General features: G+C 44.7%; 1 protein-coding gene across 11 annotated transcripts in view; it reads right to left on the minus strand.

Moving 5' to 3' along the window:
* LOC112229625 (thyroid hormone receptor beta) overlaps positions 1–24,952 on the minus strand; it is a 116,356-nt gene that overhangs the window by 47,584 nt on the left and 43,820 nt on the right. For 2 of the 11 annotated variants that reach the window (XM_042309924.1, XM_042309921.1), the window contains exon 1: positions 23,260–23,620. The exons of the other annotated variants lie outside the window; for them this stretch is intronic. The gene's annotated coding sequence lies outside the window, so the exon portion shown is untranslated. Of the gene's footprint in view, positions 1–23,259; positions 23,621–24,952 lie in introns of those variants that run through there. 11 annotated transcript variants of the gene reach the window in all.

The raw sequence follows: 24,952 nt of genomic DNA on the forward strand, positions 1-24,952 counted from the left end.
GCATAGAGAGAGGGAGGGAGGGAGAGGCATAGAGGGAGGGAGGGAGGGAGAGGCATAGAGAGAGGGAGGGAGAGAGGCATAGAGAGAGGGAGGGAGAGAGAGGCACAGAGAGGGAGGGATAGAGAGAGGGAGGCATAGAGAGAGGCAGGGAGAGAGGCATAGAGAGGGAGGGAGAGAGGCAGAGAGGGAGGGAGAGAGGCAGAGAGAGGGAGGGAGAGAGGCAGAGAGAGAGGGAGGAGAGAGGCAGAGAGAGAGGGAGGGAGAGAGGCAGAGAGAGAGGGAGGGAGAGAGGCATAGAGAGAGGGAGGGAGAGAGGCATAGAGAGGGAGGGAGAGAGGCATAGAGAGAGGGAGGGAGAGAGGCATAGAGAGAGGGAGGGAGAGAGGCATAGAGAGAGGGAGGGAGAGAGGCATAGAGGGGAGGGAGGGAGGGAGAGGCATAGAGGGAGGGAGAGGCATAGAGGCATAGAGGGAGGGAGGGAGGGAGGGAGGGAGGGAGGGAGGGAGGGAGGGAGGGAGGGAGGGAGGGAGGGAGGGAGGGAGGGGGAGAGGCATAGAGGGAGGGAGGGAGAGGCAGAGAGAGGGGGGGAGAGGCAGAGAGAGGGAGGGAGAGAGGCATAGAGAGAGGGAGGGAGAGAGGCATAGAGAGAGGGAGGGAGAGAGGCAGAGAGGGGGAGGGAGAGAGGCATAGAGAGAGGGAGGGAGAGAGGCATAGAGAGAGGGAGGGAGAGAGGCATAGAGAGAGGGAGGGAGAGAGGCATAGAGAGAGGGAGGGAGAGAGGCATAGAGAGAGGGAGGGAGAGAGGCATAGAGAGAGGAGGGAGAGAGGCATAGAGAGAGGGAGGGAGAGAGGCAGAGAGAGAGGAGGGAGAGAGGCATAGAGGGGGAGGGAGAGAGGCATAGAGAGAGGGAGGAGAGAGGCAGAGAGAGAGGCATAGAGAGAGGGAGGCATAGAGAGAGGGAGGCATAGAGAGAGAGGGAGGCATAGAGAGAGGGAGGGCAGAGAGAGGGAGGCATAGAGAGAGGGAGGGAGAGAGGCATAGAGAGAGGGAGGGAGAGAGGCATAGAGAGAGGGAGGGAGAGAGGCATAGAGAGAGGAGGGAGAGAGGCATAGAGAGAGGGAGGGAGAGAGGCATAGAGAGAGGGAGGGAGAGAGGCATAGAGAGAGGGAGAGAGGCATAGAGAGGGAGGGAGGGAGAGAGGCATAGAGAGGGAGAGAGGCATAGAGAGAGGGAGGGAGAGGCATAGAGAGAGGGAGAGAGGCATAGAGAGAGGGAGGGAGAGGCATAGAGAGAGGGAGGGAGAGGCATAGAGAGAGGGAGGGAGAGAGGCATAGAGGAGAGGGAGGGAGAGGGAGGGATAGAGAGAGGGAGGCATAGAGAGAGGCAGGGAGAGAGGCATAGAGAGAGGGAGGGAGAGAGGCAGAGAGAGAGGGAGGGAGAGAGGCAGAGAGAGAGAGAGGAGGGAGAGAGGCAGAGAGAGAGAGAGGGAGGGAGAGATGCAGAGAGAGAGGAGAGGAGGAGGGAGAGAGGCAGAGAGAGAGAGAGGGAGGGAGAGAGGCAGAGAGAGAGAGGGAGGGAGAGAGGCAGAGAGAGAGGGAGGGGAGAGAGGCATAGAGGAGGGAGGGAGGGAGGGAGGGAGGGAGGGAGGGAGGGAGGGAGGGAGGAGGGAGGGAGAGAGAGAGGCATAGAGGGAGGGAGAGAGAGGCATAGAGGGAGGGAGAGAGGCATAGAGGGAGGGAGAGAGGCATAGAGAGGGAGGGAGAGAGGCATAGAGAGAGGGAGGGAGAGAGGCATAGAGAGAGGGAGGGAGAGAGGCATAGAGAGAGAGAGAGGGAGGGAGAGAGGCATAGAGAGAGGGAGGCAGAGAGAGGGAGGGAGAGAGGCACAGAGAGAGGGAGGGAGAGAGGCATAGAGAGAGGGAGGGAGAGGGAGGGAGAGAGGCAGAGAGAGAGGGAGGGATTGGAGGAGTCTGCCGAGTTCCCCCAGACAGAATCCTGGAAGAACGAGAACCAAACATCAGATTCTGGTGTCTGAGCGATTAACACTATCAGTCTCATAATCGATCATAATAGTGGTCAAATGTTTTCTATTCAAATACGTCCAAAGAGGTTTGCGGTGCTATAATCAAAAATAATGTCCATGTATAGGCCTAATGCTCGACAACGAGTTAAAGCACATCAGTGGAGGCTGCTGAGGGGAGGACGGCTCATAATAATGGCTGAAATGGAGTCAATGGAATGTTATCAAACACGTGGTTTCTATGTGGTGGATACCATGCCACTGACTTCATTCCAGCCATTATTATGAACCGTCCTCCCCTTAACAGCCTTCACTGAAGCACATACATGAACAAATAAATGTACTACCAAACAAGTAGTGGGCCGCTGAAAGCCTACAAGTACTGGCACCTCGCACTTTCTACTGTGAGTACTGGCACTAAAAGCAACTTGTATTAAAACATTGCATCGAGCCTTACATCGAGCCTTAGCCTTCCTTATATGAAGAAACAAACGGTGACACTCTGGATGTACACATACGCAGTGGCACACGAGGTACACACACGACGTACACACGTGGTACACACGTGGTACACACGTGGTACACACACATGCAGAAGCAGAGGGTTGAAGATCCCAGAGATGCTTTATGACTCCCTTAACCTCCCACAATAACTTTTCCACTTCTTACCCCCCCCTTCTTTTTCACTAGGGCCTCTCAGCCTCTCTCTCACTTTCAGCTTCTTTCTCTCCATTTCCCACTCTCACTCTCTGATGACTCATTTCTCTGTGTGTAATGTCTGATCAAATCTAGTTATTAAAGCGGGCGAGGTCTTTTTGCCGTTACTGTAGCTCTGAGCGATTAGGGCTTTCTGGTCTGTTCAGTTTAGGTTAGATTATTAGAAAATAACCACGCTTTTCGACTTCGGTTTTGATTATTGTTTTGAACATTAAATGCACAATGCAATGCGTAGGTTGAATGCTGTAACAACAGATGTAAAAATACATTTTAAAAAGACCCATGATGGTAGTGACTGCCCATTACTGCTTATCACTTATTAACCATCATTTATTCACATTACTTTGCTTTAATAAAATACAGTGCATTCAGGAAGTATTCAGACCACTTGACTTCTTCCACATTTGGTGACTTTACAGCCTTATTATAAAATGGATGAAATGGTTCTTGTTTATTCATCAATCTACACACAATACACCATAATAGCAAAGCAAAAACAGGTTTTTAGAATTTTTTGCAAATCTATACAAAATAAAAAAAACTGAAAATATCACATATTTACATAAGTATTCAGACCCTTTACTCAGTACTTTGTTGAAGAACCTTTGGCAGCGATTACAGCCTTGAGTCTTCTTGGGTATGACGCTAAAAGCAGGTATATCTCACTGGTTTTTACCCCTTTTTTTCTACTGTATTATTGACTGTATGTTTGTTTTACTCCATGTGTAACTCTGTGTTGGTGTATGTGTCGAATTGCTATGCTTTATCTTGGCCAGGTCGCAGTTGCAAATGAGAACTTGTTCTCAACTAGCCTACCTGGCTAAATAAAGATGAAATAAAAAATTTAAAAACAAGCTTGGCACACCTGAATTTGGGGTGTTTCTCCCAATCTTCTCTGCAGATCCTCTCAAGCTCTGTCAGGTTGAATGGGAGCGTAGCTGCACAGCTATTTTTAGGTCTCTTCAGAGATGTTCGATCAGGTTCAAGTCTGGGCTCTCGCTGGGCCACTCAAGGACATTTAGAGACTTGTCCCGAAGCCACTCCTGCATTGTCTTGGCTGTGTGCTTAGGGTCATTGTCCTATTGGAAGGTGAACCTTCGTCTCAGTCTGAGGTCCTGAGCACTCTGGAGCAGGTTTTCACCAAGGATCTCTCTGTACTTTGCTCCGTTCATTCTTCCCTCCATCCTGACTAGTCTCCCAGTGCCTGTCACTGAAAAACATCCCTACAGCATGATGCTGCCACCACCATGCTTCATGGTAGGGATGGTGCCAGGTTTCCTCCAGACATGGTGGTTGGCATTCAGGCCAAAGAGTTCAATCTTGGTTTTATCAGACCAGAGAATCTTTTTTCTCATGGTCTGAGAGTCATTAGATGCCTTTTGGAAAACTCCAAGCGGGCTGTCATGTGCCTTTCACTGAGGAGTGACTTCTGTATGGCCACTCTACCATAAAGGCCTGATTGGTGGAGTGCTGCAGAGATGGTTGTCCTTCTGGAAGGTTCTCCCATCTCCAAAGAGGAACTCTGTAGCTGTCAGTGACCATCGGGTTCTTGGGCATCTCTCTGACCAAGGCCCTTCTACCCCATTTAAGAATGATGGAGGCCACTGTGTTATTGGGGACCTTCAGTGCTATACCGAAATGTGTTGGTACCCTTCCCCAGATCTCTGCCTCGACACAATCCTGTCTCTGAGGTTTACGGACAATTCCTTCTACCTCAGGCTTAGTTTTTGCTCTGACATCCACTGTCTGGAGGACTGTCAGAGTGACCATTGGGTTCTTGGTCGCCTCCCTGACCAAGGCCCTTCTCCCCTGGTTCCTTATACAGACATGTGTGTGCATTTCCAAATCATGTCCAATCAATTGAATTTAGCACAGGTGGACTCCAATCAAGTTGTAGAAACATCAAAGATGATCAATGGAAACAGGATGCACCGGAGCTCAATTTCAAATCTTATAGCAAATGGTCTGAATACTTATGTAAAAAAAAAAAAATGTAAAAAAAATCTGATTTTGCTTAATCATTATTGGGTATTGTGTGTAGATTCATGAGGAAAGAATGTAATCCATCGTAGAATAAGGCTGTGGGGCCTCCCAGGTGGCGCAGTGGTCTAGGTTCGAGCCCAGGCTCTGTCGCAGCCGACCGCAACCAGGAGGTCCATGGGGCAACGCACAATTGGCCTAGCGTTGTCTGGGTTAGGAAGGGTTTGGCCGGTAGGGATATCCTTGTCTCATCGCGCACTTAGCGACTCCTGTGGCGGGCCGGGCGCAGTGCACGCAAACCAGGTTGCCAGGTGCACAGTGTTTCCTCTGACACATTGGTGCGGCTGGCTTCTGGGTTGGATGCGCGCTGTGTTAAGAAGCAGTGCGGCTTGGTTGGGTTGTGTTTCGGAGGACGCATGGATTTCGACCTTCGTCTCTCCCGAGCCCGTACGGGTGTTGTAGCGATGAGACAAGATAGTAACTACTAACAATTGGATACCACGCAATTGGGGAGAAAAGGGGGTAAAATAAAAAATAAAAGAATAAGGCTATAACGTAACAAAATGTGGAACAATTCAAGAGGTCTGAATACTTTCTGAAATCACTGTATTTCTGTTGTTGGGTATATTACATTTGTGTTATTTGATGACTTATTTCATTGCCAGCAGCATACCACCCTACATACCACTGTTGGCTTGCTTCTGAAGCTAAGCAGGGTTGGTCCTGGTCAGTTCCTGGATGGGAGACCAGATGCTGCTGGAAGTGGTGTTGGAGGGTCAGTAGGAGGCACTCTTTCCTCTGGTCTAAAATAAATAAATATCCAAATGCCCCAGGGCAGTGATTGGGGACACTGCCTTGTGTAGGGTGCTGTCTTTCGGATGGGACGTTAAACAGGTGTCCTGACTCCTTGAGGTCATTAAAGATCCCATGGCACGTATTGTAAGAGTAGGGGTGTTAACCCTGGTGTCCTGGCTAAATTCCCAATCTGGCCCTCAAACCATCATGGTCACCTAATAATCCCCCGTTTACAATTGGCTCATTCCTCCCCTCCCCTGTAACTATTCCCCAGGTTGTTGCTGCAAATGAGAACGTGTTCTCAGTCAACTTACCTGATAAAAAATAAATAAATGCTATCTCATCTCTATAAAGCTGATGCCTATAATGACTGACAAAATCACTATTTTAGTAGTTCTTCAAAGTAAATAAGGCATACTTTTATGAATGCTGAATACCAACTATCAATCACTTAGATCATCATTTTCAAGTAGAGATACCTCGCAAAGCAACTACCCTCTCGATCGCGCACTCTTTCCGTGTCTGCCCCAGACGAACCTAACATAGAAGGTGTAAAAGAAACACCCAGACAAGTAACGCGCAATGGATTATGGTCATTATAGTTAATTACCACGTTTTCTGCGCTAAACCAGAGAGGAAGAGGCAAAGCGAGAGGGATATCCCAAAATCTGTCTTCTCCAGCGAGTGGCGTTTTTTTCGGGCTTGATCTGATTTATCTCTAGAGAAACTGCGCAATGTGCGCATTTGATCTCCCAGGAAGAAAAACAATGAACAAAATGGAATTCAAATAATTTAACAGACGTCGGTCAATGAGTTATTTAAAAACAGAAAAATAGCAGAGTACACCCCATGACAAAATTATAGAATTGGAAGAAATACGAGCGGTGTGAACAGTTAATGTCATGAACAGTGCGAGTGAAAACGTTTTGGAACCCCTGCAGTAGAGTATTGCACAAGCAGGAAGGAAAACGGAGAAAGCAAACTAAAGGAAACAACTTGTTTATTTGTTTTGTTGACTCCATTAGTTCAGTGCCACGTAGCCAATCCTCTTCTAGTGGCAGTAATCACATCTCTCTGTCTGTCTGTCGCACAAGTTAATCGAACTGCATAAACACTTTTCGGGAAGCTCATAATAGAACTGCATTTATTTTGGGTAACAGACATATACAACAAATGTGCAATGTGGACCCAGAGGATATCACTTATAAGTATTAATTAAAACGCTTGTTTCCAAAGTGGTCCTCGATGACAAAAACAATAACACACATGTTTAAAAGAGAAGACAAAATTACAAACCATAAATACATTCATTTATATTGACATCCTAAAAAGTGTCACTATTCACTGCACTTTTCCCTAACCTTAAATCAACCATATTCATTTCACATGAAAGAAATCTATTCATTACATATCATACCTATCATTCAAATATACACTCCTGACCAGCAGTATGGGGCACACGGGGCAGTAAACGAGCTAATGTTAATATTTCATGAAGTATCGTTTACATAGTATTATACTTTTAGTCTGAAACAGCTCACATTTCATCCTTGGTACTGTGAGTGAGAGAGAGATCTGCCCAATGCATTCTGATCAACTATCATTTCCCTGTGTTTCCATGGTGATTGAGTTATATTTGAGGTTGACTCAATGATTCAGAGGAGAGCTTGGCATCCATCTCTCATTCTCCTACATCTGATGCACAGCACTTAAAAACACACTAGGCTTCAAAGTTCATCAAGCAAAAAATTGAATAAAATAGAACAGGAATATAATATATCCATTAGCGTTCTTTGAAAGTCCATTTGCCACAATACAATGATTCTGTAATTCTGTAAAGAGATTGAAATTAGTCATTTTAGCTGTCAAATGTCACATCCAAGTTCTTCCATAAGAACTGAATATACTACTGTAGATAAAGACTATAAATATGCACACTTATCTGCACAACAAATGTAGAATGTTTTCTTCAAAGACCCTCATGTATCTACAGTTAGGATTCAACCCTATATTACTCCGAATCTAAGAGTTCCCTACTGTACATTCTGTGGCTTCTCTCTGTATATAATCTCTGGCTAGAAGACCATGTACTAAAGCTGTTATTTCCTCTTGAGATTGACGACCAGATTGTCTTGTAGCCCACACACAAGCTTGCACGCACGATTCACACCCAGCTTGTCATATAGCATACTATACAACAAATACATGTGATTAAAAGCAGAACTCATATTTCAAGACATGGTACAGTATATGAGCAGGGTTGGGGAGTAATGGATATGTAATCCATTACATGTAAGGGATTACAGAAACGGTAACTGTAATCTGTTACCAGCAAAAATATTGTAATCAGATTACTTTTAAATTCAGAAAGGATGTTTGCGAGAAAAAAATCTGACACTTCTCTGTTTTCTCAAAGACATTCGAATCAGCATTGAAAAAAGGCGCAACTTTAACTTTGTTCCACCTGAGCAAGTCCAGTTCTCTGCTGCCAATGACTGGAATGAATTGAAAAAATATATATATAAATAAAAAAATTAAAAAAAAAAAATCGCTGAAGTTGGAGACATATCTCCCTCACTAACTTTAAGCGTCAGCTGTCAGAGCAGCTTACCTTATCGCTGCAGCTGTACACAGCCCTTCTGTAAATAGCCTATCAAACTACCTACCCCATCCCCATATTGTTTTTATATACTTTTTTTGCACACCAGCATTTACTTGCACATCATTATCTGCTCATCTATCACCCCAGTATTAATTTGGTAAATTGTAATTACTTCGCAACTATGGCCTATTTATTGCCTTACCTTCTTACTCCATTTGCACACACTATGTATAGATGTTTTCTATTGTTATTGACTGTACTTTTGTTTATCCCATGTGTAACTCTGTGTTGTTGTTTTTTTGTCGCACTGCTTTGCGTTATATTGGCCAAGTCACAGTTGTAAATGAGAACTGGCCTACCTGGTTAAATAAAGGTGAAATAAAAATAATAATAAAGTCTTACCACAAGTCAGAGACCACCATGATGACACACCAAATGTGTTTGATGGATCGCGGGAAAAGAGCAGGAATTGGCTTTTGTAGGACATAGTCCAAGCTATGTCTTCCAATGGTGTGACCGCTGTCGGCATCCAAAGATTATCCAACTTGAATAAACACTTGGAGGTAAGGATGACAGCAGTGGTGTAGTCTATGGCGATACAGATATTATTGATATCTACATAACGCATTGATGTGAATCACCCTGCTACGCTCTCATTTACCTATTTACGCCCTACGGATTGTAGCCGATGTGGATGGCTGTTCACAAATCTAAATGTGTATTTAAACCCAATAATGGTTGAATTCAAGAAGTTTAAGCTGCCTATCAATAATTGTTTTGGACAGCCAGTGAAAAATGTGCTCCTGCAACAGCTGCATAATGCAGATCCCAGCCTATGGAATGAAAGTGAGGCTTTTATTGCTCAATCTAATACATGCTGGGAAAAAATCCATAGGCCTAATGGACACATGTTCAAACTTGCACACTTTGGATAGACTTAACGGGGGAAGTCTGTTGTTGCCACATCCATTTTGGAATGATAAATTATATGTACAGTACCAGTCAAAAGTTTGGACACAAAGGGTTTTCCTTTATTTTACTGTTTTCGACATTGTAGAATAATAGTGAAGACATCAGAACTATGAAATAACACATATGGAATCATGCAGTAACCAAAAAAGTGTTAAACAAATCTAAATCAATTTTATATTTGAGATTCTTCAAAGTAGCCACCCCTTGCCTTGATGACAGCTTCTACAGCTGGCAGACAGACAGGTCATGAGGAGGCTGCTACAGCGGGCAGACAGACAGGTCATTTGGAGGCTGCTATACAGCGGGCAGACCGGCAGGTCATGTGGAGGCTGCTACAGCGGGCAGACAGACAGGTCATGTGGAGGCTGCTACAGCGGACAGACAGACAGGTCATGTGGAGGCTGCTACAGCGGGCAGACAGACAGGTCTGAAGGACAGAATGTGTTTCTGGGAACCAGATGAATACCAGTACATGTATATTGTTCTTTATATGTAGTCAGTGCTAGAGAGGGTCAATACAAACCCGTCACAGAATGAAATGGGCAACAATGAGTTGAGAAGAAATACATTACACTACAACTGTAATCCGGAATGAACCGTGTAGCTAATACAGTACTTATAACTATAGCTTATAACTAGCCTCAGCAGAGGGCGATAAACAGAACAGGGTAGTGTATTCATCCACTTGTGGCATGACAGTCATCTACTGTAATTATATTTACTGAGGTGCACCAAAGGACGAATAGCAGAGGAAAAAAGCTCCCCTAAGGATAGAGCACAAATAGAGGGGGGAAGCAGATCTTATTGAAGAAAGAAAAGAGGGATGGAGGAATGAATAACTGCAGCAAGCCAGACAGAACCACTTGATCTGTAAGCTTGTGTGTGTGGATGTGTGTGTATATGTGTGTAGCACTAAGCTCCTGAACTGACCCCCAGAGAGAGATAGAGAGTACCGAGGGAGAGGGAGAACCAGTCATGTGTGGAGAACACACAGCATTGGAACACTAGATCAAATGAACAGAGCAGAATAGTCTAAAATGCATGAATCCATTTGGCTCCCCGGGCCCCGCCCCCTCCGTCTCTCTCTTCTTTCCTCACTCCCTGCATCCCTCCACTGTGCCAGTCTGAGTGCAGGTCAGATGAGGACTGCTATCAGCGCGCTCACAGAAACAGCTCTCAGCTCTGCTTTGTAACACACTTTTTTTTTCTAGTTTTCATCCACATGCACACAATTTCAGGGACAGAATGACAAAGGAAAAAAAGCAGGGGAAAAATAATTTGCAAACCCACTGCAGTAGAGAATGGGGAGAAGAGAGGGAAGGGGGTGGGGGAGAAGAGAACGAGGGAGGAGAGGAAGGGGCAGGAGGTGGGAGGAGGAAAGGAGGAGGAAACAGAGGTGAGGTGAGGGCGGTGTGAGTGGGGTCGTTTGGTGTGAGAGCAGCACAGATGTAGACAGCATCAGAGAGTACAATGTCCGACTGCCACTGTCCTCCCTCCCTCCCTCCCTCTCATCTCATCAAAAGTGTGCACCCGCCCCGCTCTGACAGAGCACCAAAATCACCACAGTGCATGCTGGGTAAAGGCGAGGGTAAATCAGGACAAACGCAGGGACTAAGGATACTGCGGTAAAAAAAAAAAGATAGATAAAGATGGAGAATGAAGGGAAGGGAGGGGAGGAGAGAAGAGGGGGTTGTGAAACGAAATCTGCTAGTTTCAGCGAGTTTAGGTATCTTACATGGCATCCTGTTCCTGTGTCTGATGCAAGTTTGTGAAAACGCGTATTGTTACATTTATTGCCATCGCATCGAGTCATTGTTTCAGGGTTGAGCAAACGAAAATAAACATGTATTTCCGTGAAGACGTACCAACTAAACTGGTAACCACTTCCACACAACAAGGGCTTTTTTAAGCATGTGTGTTTCAGCTGGAGGCAGCAAGGGGATGTTGATTGTAACGAATCACATGGTTCCGATTGCACTGTAAGGGGCTTGTCACATCATGAGAGACCAATCAGCATCATCTTGGTTAAACAAAGAATAAAGGATTAATAAAATATAATATATAGTGCATTTGGAATGTATTCAAATCCCTTGACTTATTCCACATTGAGTAATGTTAGTCTTATTCAAATGTATTTTTTTTAATATCCTCATTAATCTACACACAATAATGACAACGCAAAAACAGTTTTTTAGAAGAAAAAAATATATATATCACATTTACATCAGTATTCAGACCCTTTACTCAGTACTTTGTTGAAGCACCTTTGGCAGCGATTACAGCCTTGAGTCTTCTTGGGTATGATGCTACAAGCTAGGCACATCTGTATTTGGGGAGTTTCTCCCATTCTTCTCTACAGATCATCTCAAGCTCTGTCAGGTTGGATGGGAGCATCGCTGCAGAGCTATTTTTAGGTCTCTCCAGAGATGTTGGATCGGGTTCAAGTATACGTTCTGGCTGGGCCACTCAAGGACATTCAGAGACTTGTCCTGAAGCCACTCCTGCATTGTCTTGGCTGTGTGCTTAGAGTCATTGTTCTGTTAGAAGATGAACCTTCGCCCCAGTCCTGAGAACTCTGGAGCAGGATTTCAACAGTCATCTCTGTACTTTGCTCCATTCATCTTTCCCTCCATCCTAACTAGTCTCCCAGTGCCTGCCACTGAAAAACATCCCCACAGCATGATTCTGCCACCACCATGCTTCACCATAAGGATGGTGCCAGGTTTGGCATTCAGGCCAAAGAGTTCATTCTTGGTTTCATCAGACCAGAGAATCTTGTTTCTCATGGTCTGAGAGTCCTTTACGTGCCTTTTGGCAAACTCCAAGTGGGCTGTCATGTGCCTTTTACTGAAGAGTGGCTTCTGTCTGGCCACTCCACCATAAAGGCCTGATTGGTGGAATGCTACAGAGATGGTTGTCCTTCTCAAAGGTTCTCCCATCTCCAGAGAAACTGGTCTGTCAGAGTGACCATTGGGTTCTTGGTCACCTCCCTGACCAAGGCCCTTCTCCCTCAATTGCTTATATAGACAGGTGTGTGCGTTTCCAAATCAGGTCCAATCAATTTAATTTACCACGGGTGGATTCCAATCAAGTTGTAGAAACATCTCAAGGATGATCAATGGAAAAAGGATGCACCTGGGCTCAATTTCGAGTCTTGTACCAAAGGGTCTGGATACTTATGTGAATAAGGAATTTCATTTTTTTATCATTTTTTAAAATGTCTAAAAACCTGTTGTCATTATAGGGTATTGTTGGTAGATTGATGTGGATTTTTATTTATTTAATAAAACTGGCCTTCTTAAGACTAGTTGAGTATCTGGAACATCAGCATTTTTGGGTTCGATTACAGGCTCAAAATGGCAAGAAACAAAGAACTTTCTTCCGAAACTCGAAGGCTCTTCTATGCGAGAAATTGTCTTAGAAACTGAAGATCTTGTACAATGCTGTGTACTACTCCTTTCACAGAACAGCGCAAAATGTCTCTAACCAAAATAGAAAGAGTAGTGGGAGGCCCCGGTGCACAACTGAGCAAGAGGACAAGTACATTAGAGTGTCTAGTTTGAGAAACAGACACCTCGCAAGTCCTCAACTGGCAGCTTCCTTAAATAGTACCCGTGAATCACCAGTCTCAACATCAACAGTGAAGAGGCAACTCCGGGATGCTGCGGGTACTACACAAAAAAAACAAAGCAGAGCTCATGCCTTTCAAGCAACTTTTTTCAAATCATCATTAGTCGCATCATGCAGCCTTACAATGTATTAAACATCTAAACATATAGCCATACATATAACATATAGTATTAAACATCAAAACATATAGCCCAATGTTTGTAGAACAAGTTACATTATTAACTTTACATTGAGCATATAGGAGTACCTATTTTTGTTAACCGCTCAACACAGAATAGCCGCATGTGCGCACTCCCTCAAATAATTTGGAGAAAATATTTGTTCAATTGTATTCTTCATACTAGAAAATAATGCCACGGAATTATATGCAAATCTTGTCTGCTAAATGAACTAGTGTAGCAGACAGCCAAATGGCATAGCCAGATCAGTACCTAACATCAGGACAACTCAGAGTATGCTGTTCTGTTCTGTGAAATAGACTACATTTTTTTCACATCATGTTTCTTCAGACCTGTCTAAAATATATAATGGATTTATTGTGGAGGTGTAGGCTATATTACATGGATTTATTAGACTTTTTAAAGATGTGTGGAAGCCAGGAGACGCAAAATGTATTAATGTTAATTAACTGTCAATTACCATGAGGCAGACAGTTATTTGCTTGACAATCACTGGCTGACAATATTTTGTGACCGCCACAGCCCTAAGTGGGACTATCATTTGTTTTTCAACAGGACAATGACCCGAAACAAACCTCCAGGCTGTGTAAGGGCTATTTGACCAAGAAGGAGAGTGATGGGGTGCTGCATCAGATGACCTGGCCTCCACAATCACCCGACCTCAACCTAATTGAGATGGTTTAGGATGAGCTGGACCACAGAGTGAAGGAAAAGCAGCCAACAAGTGAGAGAGAGGGAGAGAGTGCTAGAGAAAGAGCGTGGCTAGTGTTTGTTTCTTGGCAGAGCCACAGGAAGCAGTCTGAATCCTGAGTCCACACACTGTGGCATTCCAGCCAGGCCATGCCATTCACCAAACACCACAACAAAGTAGATACAGAAAAACAAACATTGTGAAAATGAATAAACTTTTGTACAATTAACTTGCTGAAGTCAGACCCATGACACTTTCACACATACTGTACTCAGTATTTACAGTCCAGCAGAGACTAAAGAGAGAGAGAGAGAGCGAGAGAGAGAGAGAAAGAGAACGTTTCTACACTACTCTGGCTCCATGCTTTAAGTTCTGTGTTCCTCCCACCCCCTACATCCTCCTCCGAATGGTCTCCTCTGTTGTCCCAGAGGTCTCCAGGAGAATGTGATAGGTTGCCAAACTGCAAATAGGTCAGCAATAGGGGCCCAAAGATTTTCTCCAAACTCCTCCTCCAAATGGTCCGTCCCAGCAGTGCCGGTGCCAAAACCTGGATACCACATTGGCCGAGCCCTAGCAAGCTAGGAAACCTGCCAAACCTTGTCACAGTCACAGCTAGCCTAGCTCTACAGTAAGTACCAAGCACACTCCTTTTGACAGCTACACAGAATTGAATTTCACTACCTACGTGAGAAAAGTTGGACAAAGAATATATCAAACTCTGCCAGATGTCCAACCAGGAAGATAGAAAACTAAAACAATGTGATGTCACATCGGTTACCAAACTACAGGCGGAATTCCATGGATTCTAGAACCATAAAGATTTGTCAGGGGACAGGACAGATTTTTCTCTCTCTCTCTCTCTTTTCTCTTCGTCCTCTTCTCTCAGAAGAGGAGTGGACTGGACCAGTCTCTGTCTTAGACCTGAGCTCACATTGCTCCACAGTTGGAGACAACAGCCTCTTGGAAATCTCTAGGAAAAAGGTTTCACTACTCCTTTGTCTCTGTCACTCTCCATTAAAGACTACTACTCTACCTTTCTTTCGCACATGCAACCTTTAAAAAGTGTTAGCAAGTACATTGTTAACCCTTTATTCGTCACATGCTTCGTAAACAACAGATGTAGACTAACAGTGAAGCTCTTACTTCCTTAAATTTGGATAGGACCAAATGTAAATGTTTCTAACAGAAGGAATATGAGAAGCATACGTAGAATGTTACTGTACAGCCCTGCGTTCCAATCAGTGACCAAAACAGCAATTTTCAAACTGTATATGGATGGTTGTCATGGTAGTTGTTATGGCGCCCTAATAGCAGCCTAAGCAAAGAGCTCCTGTAAATATGTACAGAATTTAGTGTTTTAAATTGAGTTTTTTTTTTAAATCAGCTGTTTTGTTTTTGATAAAATAGTTTTGTTGCATATTTATTGCATATTTCTAGTAGTTTTGACCCACAGATTTGCACATGGACTGGCAGGTCAAATCAAATTAATTTTTTTTGAATGATGCATCTGGACACTCTACCATCTTTTTTGTTTCACCTGGCTGTTGATCCTTTGAAAACATCTATCGAAGAGTCACCAGAAGCTTGAGAGGAAGCTGAGGCAGAGGGCTCGTAGTGAGGACGACTGGCTACTATTCTGAACTGTGTGTGCTGAACTTTCTGGTGCCCAGAGCTGCTGAGGCATCACCCAAGTGGGTGTCATACATTGTGAAGGAGGAGAAGTCCAGTAGCTACATGACTCAGGCTGGTTCCCAGAGTAGCCCTCTACATGATCATCACCAGACTCTTCATCAACCATCTCCCAGACCACCTTCCTCTGGTCAAGCCATGAACGGTCCCTCTCCATCTTTGGACGATGTATGAATTCAAAATAATTGGCCTCTATTGGTTGACCTAACTATAGCTAGGTTACTCATGATGCATTTCTTGTTTGTTTTATGCTTTTGAAGTGCAATGAGACTTATGAAAATCGCTATGTTATAAATTATTATTATTCAAATATAATTAGAATAGCCAATCAACATGTGTGTAATACAAAAACAAAATAACAACTATAGAAGAATACATATGGGCTGCATCACAAATGGCACCCATTCTCTTATTTTGTGCATTACATTATTGCACTATATAGGGAATAGGGTGCCATTTGGGACTCATAGGCCTACATGGTTTCAATGTAAACCTGATGTCCCGATGGTTTCAATGTAAACATGATGTCCCGATGGTTTCAATGTAAACATGATGTCCCGATTCCAAACAAGACATTTTAAAACGTTTATCATTTAGGACATGCTCTTATCCAGAAGGACTTACAATTAACGCATTAATCTTAACATAGCTATGTGAGACACATCACAATCGTATCAAGTACATTTTCCCTCAACAAACTATTTATCAGAAAAGTCAGTGCTAGTGGAACAGAGAAGTGTCTCGAAGGCGCCGTGAGAGTTATTTAAGATACTCTTCAAAGAGTTAGGGTTTAAGTCGTTTTCGAAAGATGGGCAATGACTCTGCTGTCCTGACTTCAGGGGGCTTGTTCCACCATTGGGGTACCAGGACAGAGAAGAGCTTTTGACTGGGCTAAAAACAGGAGCTTCCCTCCCGTAAGGGTTGGGAGGGCCAAGAGACCAGAAGTGGTTGAGCGGAGTGCTCGGGTTGGGATGTAGGGTTTGAGCCTGAATGTAAGGAGGTGCAGTTCCCTAGCTGCTCCGTAGACAAGCACCAGGGCTTGAAGATGACGCTTCGACTGGAAGTCAGTGGAGTGTGCGGAGGAGTGGGGTGACATGGGAGAACTTAGGAAGGTTGAACACCAGGTGGGCTGTGGGATTCTGGATAAGTTGCAGGGGTTTGATGGCACAAGGAGGGAGCCCAGCGAACAGAGAGTTGCAGTAGTCCAGACGGGAGATGACAAGTGCCTGGATTAGGACCTGCACTGCTCCCTGTGTGAGGAAAGGTCGTACTCTACGGATGTTGTAGAGCATCAACCTGCAGCAGCGAGTCCCTGCTTTGATGTTTGCAGAGAACAACAGGGTGTAGTCCAGGGTCACACCAAAGTTCTTTGCACTCTGGGAGGGGGACACCATGGAGTTGTCAACCGTGATGGACAGGTCTTGGAGCAGGCAGGCCTTTCCCGGGAGAAGGAGCAGCTCTGTTTTGTCATTTGCTGTAGAGAAAAAAGGAGAGGGCCTAGAAAATGAGCTCTGCGGGACACCAGTAGTGAGAGCACATGGTGCTGACACAGATCCTCTCCACGCTACCTGGTAGAAGCGACCTGCCAGGTAGGATGCAATCCAGGAATGTGCAGAGTCTGAGACGCCCAACCCTGAGAGAGTGGAGAAGAGGATCTGATGGTTCATTGTGTCGAATGTAGCGGACAGATCTAGGAGGATGAGAACAGAGGAGAGAGAGTAAGCTTTGGCAGAGCAGAGAGCCTCTGTGAGAGAGGAGTGCGGTCTCATTTGAGTGAGCTGCCTTGAAGCCTAACTGGTCAAGAACATTGTTCTGAGAGAGATAACGAGAGAGTTGGTCAGAGACAGCACACAAGTGTTTCGGAAAGAAACGGGATACGGGTCTGTCAGAGGGGGTACAGTGTTGGTTTCTTGAGGAGGGGAGCGACTCTGGCCATCTTGAAGTCAGAGGGGATGCAGCAAGTGGTCAGTGATGAGTTGATGAGGGAAGTGAGGAATGGGAGAAGGTCTCCAGAGATGGTCTGGAGAAGGGAGGAGGGGATAGGGTTGAATGGGCAGGTTGTCGAGCAGCCAGACACCACTAGGTGCAGGATTTCATCTGGAGAAAGAGAGAGACAAAAAAGGAAACAATGTAGTGAAAGACCTGGAGGGAAGTTGCAGTGAGATTAGCCACTAGTGAAGATGAGGTCAAGCATATTGCATTCCTTGTGAGTGGACGTGGACTGGAAAGGGTGTAAAGAAATGTAAAGAAAGAGGCGGAACATTTTTTATTGAAGTCAGGCGTCGGGAGGTTAAAGTCGCCAATTACAATGAGTGGTGAGCCATCGTCTGGAAATTAGGTTATCAAGATGTCAAGCTCATTGACTTTCCAAGGTTCCAAGGGCACCTGGTGGGCGATAGATGACAACAATGTTAAGCTAGACTGTACAAGGGCAACATAGGCCGGGATGAACTCAGACTTCTTGACCACAGATCGGCAGTTCCAAACTGTGCAGGGAAACTAGGAATTCCACTTTGGTTGTGCGCGCGGAGTACAATACATTAGAAAAGGTTGCAGCCATGGGGTGGAGAGCGTCTAAAACCTACAGGGAGAAGAGAAAACTGGGATGGGAAACACACATATACTTGCCAAAGCTACAAAATGAGATCATCAGAAAATAACTAGCTAAGATACTCAAGTGAGAGAGTGGTGTGGAGTCTTCCTTTCTTTCCTTCCTCCAAAAACTACGCAGAACAATTCCACCGAACAACTTTGTTTCGGCGACAGTCTTCGTTTGTGTGACAACCCCGCCGCCTGACAATACTGCTGCTCTACATAGAGAATACCGTTTGCCATTCGGGGCGCAGTCAGAGAGATGACTGCATTATAAAAGAGATCATTGTATTATTTTCACTGAGCTAAACACGTTCCTAACCAGCTTGGTGCCTTTATTAATGGATTTATATTCAACTTCAACATGCAAATACATTTAGCGTGGTTCTAATCGTCATTAAGGCTCCTGATTGAGGCTTGTATGTCCATCTCTATCACACTCCAATCTAAAGTACATTCCTGGGGGTCCCATAACATAACAAACCGAGCGACTAAATTGCTTTGGGGAAATGACTGCTGGATCACTGTCTTAGTGTGGACAAACAGATGGGGGAAGAATGGAACAACCTAGGAATCTAGAGGCTACAGGATGACCAGAGCGAGAGAGACTATGGAGTCAGAAGACCCAGAGGCCCACAACAAAACAAACAAATGGAGAGGAACAAAGTGAAGGGCTGTAGAACTTGACCTTGTTCTAAGGCAGACCGTGTGTCTCAAATGGCACCCTATTCCCATATAGTGTACTACTTTTGACCAGGACCCGCTGCACTCAACAGAATTACAAGAGATCGAGATGCATTCTGTCACTAATGAAAGAGTGTCCATATGTGTGGGCAAACTCAATCAAGAGCAGATTAAGTATTTGAAATAAAACAAACACTATTTGAACCCTGGTTTTCTGTATAGTGCAGTACACTCCAGTGTTAGACGACAAACGTTCGTACTATATCACGTGTCACCTAAAATATTTACGTCTATTTAAAAAGGTCAGGAATTGGACCACATCTGCCAACAACAGCATGCTGAATGAGCGAGCACATGGCCCTGTGAGGCAATATAGCGAAAAAGGACATAAAACCTGTACATGGGAAGCATGTTTAACAATGGGTCTGACCCTATATGAACCTGTAGCCTTTACAAAAAAACTATTAGGGCTTATTCCTATTGGGGTGGCAGGTAGCCTAGTGGTTAGAGCGTTGGACTAGTAACCGAAAGGTTTGCAAGATCCAATTAACTTGACAGGGCTTTAAGAATTTTTAAAAGAATAATGGGAAAATATTGTACAATCCAGGTGTGCAAAACTATTAGAGACTCTATAATTGTTGCCAAAGGTGCTACAAAGCATTGACTCAGGTGTGTGAATATGAAATGAGATATTTCTGTATTTTCTAATTTAATACATTTGCTAACCTTTCTAAAAACATGTTTCACTTTGTCATTATGGGGTATTGTGTGTAGAGTGCGAATATTGAATCCATTTTTAATCCTGGCTGTAACACAACAAAATGTGGAATAAGTCAACGGGTATCAATACTTTCTGAATGTGCTGTAACAGTATACAATCCTCATGGATTACTAACTACAGGCTTAGGTAGGTACAACCACAACACCTACTGTATAGCCCTACAGACAATACTTTGTGCACCCTCCCCTTGTGAGGGTCAAATCACTGAGCCTTTTTCTAAAATGTTTTATGAGTTGGAGAACACATTGGGAGGGATCTCAGACCATTCCTCCATACAGGATCTTTCCTTATCCTTGATATCCTTAGTCTGTGTTTATGGACTTTCCCTCTTCACTTCCAGATAACATAACATCCTTTCCTAAACGTTTGGAACATACAATATAGCTCAGTATTTTTATGATTCATTTTAGTATTTTTATCACATCTTTATAAAGGGGGCCAATAATTATGGACCCCACTTTTACATCCCATAAAGATGTTTTAATAAATACAGATGACCAGGAGACAAGCTAGAGAGCAGCTGTCCAGCTAACAGCTTGTAAACAAGAGGAACACCCATTGTGTCATGGTTCTTTTTCTCCCACAAAACCTCATGCCTTATCTATATTAGGACAATTGAAATTTGGTTGTGTTATTGTGTCAAATGTGTTTGTTTGTTGGCCTGAGTACTTTGAGTTAAGTTATTTGAAAACACACACACACCTTGCAGTCTGAAACAACACAACAGCCCTCTCTCTCTCTTTCTGCTTGAGATGCAGCATCCGGGATAATTCTTAGAGACGTTATTTGGACAAACTGACAAATAAAAAAGGGGAAGATAAAAGGGAGGAAATGAGGAAAATACTATGAGCCACAAATTAAACACATGCATGCTTCCCAAATTGCATCCTATTTCTTTTATAGCACATAACTTTTGACCAGGGCCCATAGGAAATTTGGGACACAACCCATGAAAACCAAAATAGAAAACATTCATGATAAAAGCAGCATTGCACTGGGGTGAGCCCTAACTTGTTTTTGGAAAGCTTCCTCTCTCTTGGTATCTATTTCACTCTCTATCCATCTCCCTCTCTCCCAGTCTCTCACCATTACTTAACTTAAAGAGAAAGACAGCCCAGGTCACTTTACCGAGTTTGTCGCCTGCCTAGCTAGCTACATGACATGATGAGCATAGTGCGCGCGCGCGCGCACACACACACACACACACACACACACACACACACACACACACACACACACACACACACACACACACACACACTTTCTCTATTGCTGCCTCTGCCTCTCTTCCTCTTTATCGCTGCCTCTCTCTTCTCTTCCTCTTTATTGCTGCCTCTCCCTCTTCTCTTCCTCTTTATTGCTGCCTCTCCCTCTTCTCTCCCTTTATTGCTTCTCTCCTCTTCCTCTTTATTGCTGCCTCTCCCCTTCTCTTCCTCTTTATTGCTGCCTCTCCCTCTTCTCTTCCTCTTTATTGCTGCCTCTCCCTCTTCTCTTCCTCTTTATTGCTGCCTCTCCCTCTTCTCCTCCTCTTTATTGCTGCCTCTCTCTTCTCTTCCTCTTTATTGCTGCCTCTCCCTCTTCTCCTCCTCTTTATTGCTGCCTCTCCCTCTTCTCCTCCTCTTCCTCTTTATTGCTGCCTCTCTCCTCTCTCTCTCTTTATTGCTGCCTCTCCCTTCTCTCTTCCTCTTTATTGCTGCCTCTCCCTCTTCTCTCCCTCTCCCTCTTCTCTTCCTCTTTATTGCTGCCTCTCCTCTTCTTCTCCTCCTCCTCTTTCTCTATTGCTGCCTCTCCCTCTTCTCCTCCTCTTTCTCTATTGCTGCCTCTCCCTCTTCTCCTCCTCTTTCTCTATTGCTGCCTCTCCCTCTTCTCCTCCTCTTTCTCTATTGCTGCCTCTCCCTCTTCTCCTCCTCTTTCTTTATTGCTGCCTCTCCCTCTTCTCCTCCTCTTTCTTTATTGCTGCCTCTCCCTCTTCACCTCCTCTTTTTCTATCGCTGCCTCTCCCTCTTCTCCTCCTCTTTCTTTATTGCTGCCTCTCCCTCTTCTCCTCCTCTTTCTTTATTGCTGCCTCTCCCTCTTCTCCTCCTCTTTCTCTATTGCTGCCTCTCCCTCTTCTCCTCCTCTTCCTCTTTATTGCTGCCTCTCCCTCTTCTCCTCCTCTTCCTCTTTATTGCTGCCTCTCCCTCTTCTCCTCCTCTTTCTCTATTGCTGCCTCTCCCTCTTCTCCTCCTCTTTCTTATTGCTGCCTCTCCCTCTTCTCCTCCTCTTCCTCTTTATTGCTGCCTCTCCCTCTTCTCCTCCTCTTTCTTTATTGCTGCCTCTCCCTCTTCTCTCCTCTTTCTCTATTGCTGCCTCTCTCTCTTCTCCTCCTCTTTCGCTGCCTCTCTCTCTTCTCCTCCTCTTTCGCTGCCCTCTCTCTCTTCTCCTCCTCTTTCGCTGCCTCTCCCTCTTCTCCTCTTTCTCTGCCTCTCCCTCTTCTCCTCCGCTTTCTCTATCGCTGCCTCTCCCTCTTCTCCTTCTCTTTTTCTATCGCTGCCTCTCCCTCTTCACCTCCTCTTTCTCTATCGCTGCCTCTCCCTCTTCTCCTCCTCTTTCTCTCATTCTGTGCTTGAAGGCAGCACAACTTCCAAGCAGCACAGCACACATTTTTTGACCAACGCCAAGATGTTTTTTTCCATGTACTGTATCCACATTTTAGCCCTTTTTCCCCTTCCCCCCCCACTGCTTTTGTTTTTGACACAACCCTTGGCATCGGCAGACAACAGAGAATAAAAAATACTTTGTGAGCTAAACAAGTCTAAATCGGCATGTGTTTGTGACAACTTTGTTAAACAACACCAAACCCAACCAAATACTAACAGTGTGAAGCTTGCCCTTTAGCCAACCTAGCCCGGAGTGTGGACCTCTGACAAACTAAACTCAATAATAACTCAAAGGGTAACAGGCCGTGAAGTTATCACTACTCGGTGGTGTGGCAGACCTGGGGTTCAAATCGAATTGATACTTTTAAAATATTTGAACTAGCACTTGATTGAGCTTGCCTGGCTCCAATGGAACCATTGGGATAGTCCCAAAAGTGCACACCCCGTCCATGTGGCATGCACTCTAAACAGGCTCCAAAGTATATTCAGCTGAAATATTAAGGATAATCTCCCATCAGCATGGGCTGCAATTAGGAGAGATGTTGACATTGTTTGTATCCCTCAATCTTACCTGCAAAAGACAAACAACGCTTCTAATCGCTGATACCCAACAGTTGTTTGGTTATCACTTGTGACATCCACTATCCACAGCAACATCATCTCTCACAGTATGCCTAGCACTAGGAGGTGTTATTTCTGACCATGTGAACTGAGCCTGTTACTCTGGACCCAGGTTACTCAGGCTCCCAGCTTGATTAGAAGTAAGGCCTAGTTGTAGGATATAACCAGGATCTAGACCCTAGAGTTTATCCTGGTTAGGTCATGTGGTCAGAAGAACTCCTGGTCCATAGGGTATTAAAACGCCTGAAAAATCAAATCCAACGTTTGGGGTAGGCCTACATCAGCTCGGACCTGTCCTCTCTGCCAGGGAAGAGAGTGTAGTCATTGCAGCCTGTTGCATTCCCTCCTCCTCCTATTCCTCCTCTCCAGATGATATTTTACCTACTCAATCTCCTCGGAGAGATCCGCCTCCGCTGCTTTGTAAATAGTGTTCGGGTGATAATAACAGGGAAGGACACCATAATTATAATGTCAGACTGTGTACCGACATGCACTGCATCGCATGGCAGGGCGGGGTAGACAGTAAATCAAGACCCCAGCCGGTTAGTCAGACATTATTATACAGACAGTAAAGAAGACCTTTACAGAGGACAGATTGAAATAGACATCACTATAAGAGATCATTTTTAAATCATTCATTTATTACTGTGCAAAACTTTGTCATTACCAGTTATTAGCCTTCCATCAAGTTGATGTGTGTCGGAGGGTTGGTAGGGGAAGGGTTTCTAATCATGGCTGGATGGTTTTCCTAGCTCCCATGGTGTGTCTTCTCTCTCTCTCTCTGCCGGGTCCTGTGCCTTCACCTTTAAGAAATGTGGTGGCAGCAGCCCCGGTGTGATGACGAGCGCTAAGGTGGTTTGACCTGTCAGCTCTGTTATTTAACCGCTGGCTGTACCCGTTTCTTCCAGCCAGCCACATGGCCTCTGTCCTGCCCCTGTGTGTCCTCCTGCCAACACGCACAGGAGGTTTCATCACCCCTATTTAAATAGGGCCCTTCGGACTTGACTGTGTGCCAACGCGTGTGCGTCTCTCTCCCTCTCCCTCCCTCCCTCCCTGAGGCCTATTGTCTTGCCATTCATCCACCGCCATCACCTCATGTTTCAGAATGATAATGCACGGCCCCATGTCGCAAGAATCTGTACACAATTCCTGGTAGCCTTGTCACCCATTGAGCATTTTGGGATGATCTGGATCGACATGTATGACAGCACGTTCCAGTTCCCACCAAAATCCGGAAACTTTGCACAGCCACTGAAGAGGAGTTGGGCAACATTCCACAGTTCACAATCAACAGTCTGATCAAATCTGTGAAGGAGATGTGTCACGCTGCATGAGGCAAATGGTGGTCACACCAGATACTGACAGTTTTTTTTCTTCAAGGTATCTATAACCAACAGATGCATATCTGTATTCCCAGTCATGTGAAATCCATAGATTAGGGCCTAATGAATGTATTTCAACTGACTGACTTCCTTATATGAACTGTAACTCAGTCAAATCTTTGAAATTGTTGCATAATTTTGATGTTATCATTGTTTTTACTGAATATTGTTTTGGATCATTTGATTAGTCAAATAGTCAAGAAATCTCTAACCAATTCGCATAACATCCTGTCACTCTGTTAAACCTAATGGGGAACAGAGAATGCATTGCTATTTGTATTCCTTTCTGCGTGAGATATTCTTTAGAGGGTAACCTCTTAGCGACCTCGACTTAAAAGCAGTTGATAACCACTGGGCACACACTGGTTGAATAAACTCAAACTTTGTCACATGAGTCAAATACAACAAGTGTGGACTACCGTGAAATGCTTACTTACAAGCCCTTAACCAACATTGCAGTTCATTTCAATGAAATTACGTTGAACCAATGTGGAATAGACGTTGAATTGGTATCTGTACCTAGTGGGTAATGTCTCTATCCAGATCTGTATTTCAATCTCTGTGGGAGAATTTCTTGGTTGTATGACTTCTTTCCAACTCTAAATCAAACGCTGACATGCTTTCCTGTGTAGGAAGTCAGATGAGTTGAAGCAGAGAGATGTGTGGCATGGGGACGTAACAGGAGAGAATAACATTAAGGCCTACAGACTAATAACCTGTTTTGTTTCTGTGTGGGTAAGAAATGGACTGGGGTTTGACCCTCCCGGGTTTAACGTTGGACATGTGTGTTCTCTAAGCTTGTTTTTCTATTAAGTAACCACAACATCTGTGATAATGTTTGAAAGCATCAGCTCTTTCAAGGCCAATCAGTAAAAATAACAAAAAGCCGTTCAGGCTCTTGACTGGCTCGACCTGGTAGTTTCTTAGGCTGTTGATTGGCCCACAGGCCATTCAGTTGGACTGGTCAGGGCACTGGAT

This window comes from Oncorhynchus tshawytscha, linkage group LG31 (genome assembly GCF_018296145.1).
Source record: "Oncorhynchus tshawytscha isolate Ot180627B linkage group LG31, Otsh_v2.0, whole genome shotgun sequence".
Classification (NCBI taxonomy): Eukaryota; Metazoa; Chordata; class Actinopteri; order Salmoniformes; family Salmonidae; genus Oncorhynchus; species Oncorhynchus tshawytscha.